A 5,650-nucleotide genomic window follows, 5' to 3' on the forward strand; every position below is an offset into this window, starting at 1 on the left:
TGAATTTTATTGGCCTACTCTTTTTAGAGATGTTAATAAATATATTAAAACATGCGATAGATGTCAGCGAGTAGGAAATTTTTCTAGAAGAAATGAAATGCCTCTAAATTACACATTGGAAGTTGAAATTTTTGATTTGTGGGGATTAGATTTTATGGGACCATTTATGCATTCATTTAGAAATTTATGTAGATTATTTGTTGTAGATTATATGTCCAAATGGATTGAAGTTGTTGTTGTATCTAAATGCGATGTTCGAAGTGTTTCTAAGTTTTTAAATAAAACTATTTTTACAAGATATGGAATACCGAGAGTAATTATTACTAATGGAGGATCCCATTTTAAGAATAAGAGAATCGAGAAATTGATTAAAAAATATGATAATATGCATGGATTCTCTATTGTTTATCATCTTCAGACTAACGGTCTAGCAGAAATATCAAATCGTGAAATAAAATGAATTTTCAAAAAATCTGTAAATCCTTATAAACTGGATTGGTCTGCTAGATTAGATATTGCATTATTGGCATACAGAACTGTTTATAAGACTCCTATAGGAATGTCCCCATATAGACTTATTTTTGGAAAAACATGTCACTTACCAGTAGAATTGGAGCATAAAGCGTTTTGGGCTATTAAGGAATTTAATTTTAATCTAAAAGATGCTGGTGAGAAAAGATTATTACAACTCAATAAACTTGAGGATGTTAGAAATAAAGCATATGATAATGCAAAAATCTAAAAAAGACAAAATAAAAATATGGCATGATCGAAAGATTATTAAAAAGAAGTTCAAACCTGGACAAGAAGTTTTAATATATAATACAATATTTTAGATTATTTCTAGGAAAACTAAAATTCAGATGGTTAGGATCTTTTAAGGTGATTAAAGTTTATCATTATGAAACAGTTATTTCTAAATATCCTACAACTATAAAGATATTTAAAGTTAATGGGCATCGATTGAAACATTATTATGAAGGACACATACCACAATTTAAAGAAGTTTTGATGTTAAGTCATCCTGATTAAACAATGGTGCGTCGGGCTGACGACGTTAAACCAAGCATTTTGTGGGAGGCAACCCATATATAAATTTATATATCTATATATTATTATTTTGTTTAATATGTGTTTTTTTAGGAAATAATAAATATTTTTGAATCCTAAATATTTTTGAATCCTACACAATTTTACATATCATAAATTAATACAAATATTGGTATTGGAGGAAAATTTGGAATCGAATTGAACAAAAAAATAAAAGATGCAATTTTGGCCTCTGGCGATGACGACTCCCGCCTATATAGACCATGGCACCGACAGCGCCATCGTGCCATCGGGAGCGTTGATGGCGTCCCAAGCAGTTTTGTGCGTTCAGTGCGAATGTCGCGGACTTTAGCGGAATTTCGCTCATAAATAACCACCGAGAGGTGTTTTTAAAGGCCTAAAAATTGCCTTGGATGACCAGAAACTTCCTAATTTCAAATTTCATGGCTTCTAATTCCAGAAATACTTCAAGATATGGAGTTTTCAATAGAAGAAAGTTTATCCATTTTGACGCGCAGAGATTATACGACAAGGTCATTACGAAAAAGAGACTTATCAAGGAGAGAGGTTTTGTCAATCATGGATTGAGTAATCCAAGTTCACAGATTGAGAAAATCATTGTACAAAGGTGTTGGGAAGTTCTATGCTACATTACCGCTGCAGTTGTTGTACCAGTGGTAAAAGAATTCTATGCTAACTTACATGGAATTACCCAAGGAGTCGTCTTCGTTCAAGGTAAGGTTGTACCATTTACTCCATCTCGAATTAATAATTTGTATATGATAGAAAACATTCCAATCTGTCATTATACAAAATTTATCCCAACAAGAGATATGATGCAAGATTATATAATTTTCTGATTGATGAAAATGAGAATTAGGAAATCAGAGATAAGGGATACGTTAGTTTCTCCACGTCACTGCTTAATCCAATATCAAAACAATGGCATTTCTTCATATCCGCAAAATTACTCCCTATCATGAAGATTAGTAGAGTTACAAGAGAAAGTTTCATTTTAAACTATTGCATTCAAATGGAAAAGCCCATTGATGTGGGATCGATTATTTTCAAATCTGTTATGGGTATTATTATGAATGGGCCAATATATGGACTGGGGCATCCTTCTACAATTTTCTTACTTTGTGACATCCTTCTACAATTTTCTTACCCATATGAAAGTTGGGAGAAATTATTATTATCACTGGGAGCCCATGATTCCTATTAATGAAAATTATATTGGGAATGGGAATGAAGCATTAGATATTATTTTAGATCATTCATCACATGCTTCAACACAATTAACTCCACAAACAGTTGGAAGTTCAATAGCTTTGGAGAAGAAAATGAGGAAAATAGAAAGAGAACTTTAGAGTATTACGAATGCAATGGAAAATTTCAACTACCTCGTTGATCACCCAGATTGGAGGATGAAGGAGAACTTTGATCATACTGAAATAATTGAAGCAGGAATTGTGCAGTTGTTCAAGAAAAATGGATGGATCGATGAAAATTTGATTAATCAATTCTCGTACCAACCCTTCTATAATTGTACGTTCATTACCAGTCTATGAGAGATATTAGAGGAGAAAGCACTAAAGATGAAGTATAATAATTGAAGAAGTTGGGCTCTCTAATACTTTAAAGTAAATATGTATTTAATGTGATTGTGTTGATTTAATTTACTTTACTTTACTTTGCTTTAAAACTTTATTGACTTTGATTGTGTATATAGTTTTGTGTCAGCGTTCTAGTGTTGTGGCTTTATTTTGACGTTGAATTATAATTTAGTTTGTTTTATGGATATGAAAGTTTGATTTGAAAAATGTATTTATAAATAGTGTATTTTTATATGCAAAAGTTAGTTTTGTGTTTTTCGTAAAAATTCTTGTTTGTGAATTGTTTTAAGATGAAAATTAGTGTTCAAAAAGACTAAATAGACTTTAGAGTAAATTGAAGGAAAATTGAAATTTGTGAAAAACAAAAAATGAGTTTTTTGGCCATTGTCGTCGGCATGGGCACTGATAGTGCCCTCAACCCGAAAACCACCCAAACACACTTAAAATTCGTGATTTGCATAGTAAAAATGCCATTTTTACCTTTTGGTCACCTTCAACCTTTGATTTTTGCACCTAGGGTTTGTTCTTGCGCAGATTTGAGGCGATTTTAAGGCAAAAGAAGTTTGGATTTCATCTTCCTTAGGTAAGAGCTACACTTTAAACTCAAAATTTTTGATTTTCACCAAGGATTTATCTTACATTGCCGAGATCCAAAATTTTAAAATTTTTTTGGAAGATTTTAAGAAAATCCTTTGATGAAGAACTCTTACTTAGTAGATTTAAGTTTAAAACGTTTCACATTGTGATTTTTGGAATTTTTGAGATTTAATTTGGATTTTATCAAATTTTTGTAGATTACGTAGATTACCTTGGCACTAAGAATAGGCAAAAGAAAGAGAAAGGTGGATTTTGATGATAAAAAATTTGTCAATTACAAGGCCAACATTTGCTTCAATAGTCTACTTATAACTAAAAAATTAATTCCATATCGAGGATTTAAAAATGTGGGCGGAGAAGTCAAAAGAATAATCAATGCTCGGTAGTGGGAGAATTTTTGTTGCTTTACTGTCAAGACTATTATTAGTGTAGTGATGGAGTTCTACGCCAATTTTATGGAGACTTCTGAAGACTACGTGTTTGTTCGTGGGAAAATGATAGAATATACTCCAAGGAAAATTAATGAATTTTATCTGTTAGAGGATGTGTATAGCTATCAGCATAAATTGATTTCTGCTACAAATGAGGCCTCAGATGAAGTTATTTCTTTTTCTTACTGATGGAAGAGGAGCTTGGAAGGTGAAGAATGGTGTTAAGATAAACTTTTCTCTTTCTATGTTAAATTTAGTATCTAAGGCCTGACACTACTTTATTTCTGGCAAAATGATACCAACAAATCATCATAGTGAGGTGTCGGCACTATCATCTTGAACTTTTGTATCCGGCAGATGAGAAGGATAGATGTAGGCTCTATTATTTATAGAAACACTCGATCTCTTGCTTTGGGAGAGACTACTGGTGGTTTAGCACACCCTGCCCTGATCTTCACACTATGCGAACAGGCAAGAGTTGATTTTAGAATGAATGAGGAGAGGATTGAACCTCTAAAACCTATTGGGTCTGCCAATATAAAGACTTATGAATCTCATGTTGGATGGAGGTCTAGAAGTAAAACCAGGGATATTCCTTCTACTTCAAGTACTACTACTTCTAGTACCCCTTCTCTCCAAGAACTTATGGAGCAGATGATGATCGAACAGGGATATGTCTTGATAATGGAAAGTAGAATGGAAAATATGGAGGCCAGAAATGCACACAATGATAATTTGACAAGACAAAAGTTCGAATATGATGCTTCTTATGATGATGTGATGGTCAGATACAATAAGGGGTGATCACTCGGTTCAGTTTTTTACTCACCCTGTTTTTACCCCATATCAGCAGAAAAATTTGGATGTGGAAGAAGAAGAAGAAGATAATGATTGGTGATGCTTTAATTAGATTTTTCTTTAGTTTATGTTTGGTTGTACTTTATTGTTGAGACAATTTGTTTTTAGAGTGTAACACTTTATTTTAAATGTTATGTTGTGTTGTGAACTGTAGATTTGTGAGACTGTTTTTACATTGGGAACCATTTTAGTATTGTTGTTAGTTTTTGGAGCTTTGTTGGATGTATTTGTAGTTAACTCTTTCTAAGTAAATTTTTATATGTATTATGTGTTATTTAATGTTTTAAGTCTTGTAGTTTTTCATTTTAGCACCAGTAATATTCCAGAGTTAAGTTTCAAATCAGAACCTTCAACAGGTAAGTCTTTTCTTTATGTATTAAATGTTTTCTTTCACCCTTTATTTTTTTAGTTTTTCATGCTAAATCTTTTAAAAATTTAAGTTTGGGGGGAAAAGAAAATTTCTTTTTAAAGAAAAGAAACTTAATTTTATTTGTCTTCAATTAGTTATATTTTCAAAATATTTTAAAATTTAAAATGACATTTGGTATTATAGGGTAACTTTAGATAACTATATTTGTGTTTCTAAATACATAGTAAACTTAAGTAAAAAGTTTTAATAATAAAGGTTTATTTTAGAGATTAAGATATTTGGTATGATAGAATAAGACTATGTTTTTCTATTGTAAGTAAAAGAATTTGTATTCTTGAAGAATTAAAAATCTTAGGGATTCAAGTAAAAGGAAAAGAATAAAACTTTATGAAAAATCTTTAAAGCTAAGATAAATTTATAAAGTGAAGGAATGTGAAAAGTTTTTAACTTTAAGAAGAAGATAGTGAAGTTCAAAATCATTAATGTCTATCCAGATATAGTAATCCTCGCAAAAGAAAAAGAAAAAGAAAAGAAAAAGAAAAGAAAAGATGTGAGGAGAAGCTTGAGGAGATGCCTAATTAAATATTGGTTTCACTTGAATCAACTTAAAGAAGAAAGCTTGACTGCATTTTCTAAACTTATATTTTAGTATTAGCATATTTACTAGTAAAATTTCATGAAGTTCTTTTTCATATGGATATTCTAAGTGGCTTTAATATGAATAATTT

Source organism: Phalaenopsis equestris, unplaced genomic scaffold (assembly GCF_001263595.1).
Source record: "Phalaenopsis equestris unplaced genomic scaffold, ASM126359v1 Scaffold000370, whole genome shotgun sequence".
Taxonomy (NCBI): Eukaryota; Viridiplantae; Streptophyta; class Magnoliopsida; order Asparagales; family Orchidaceae; genus Phalaenopsis; species Phalaenopsis equestris.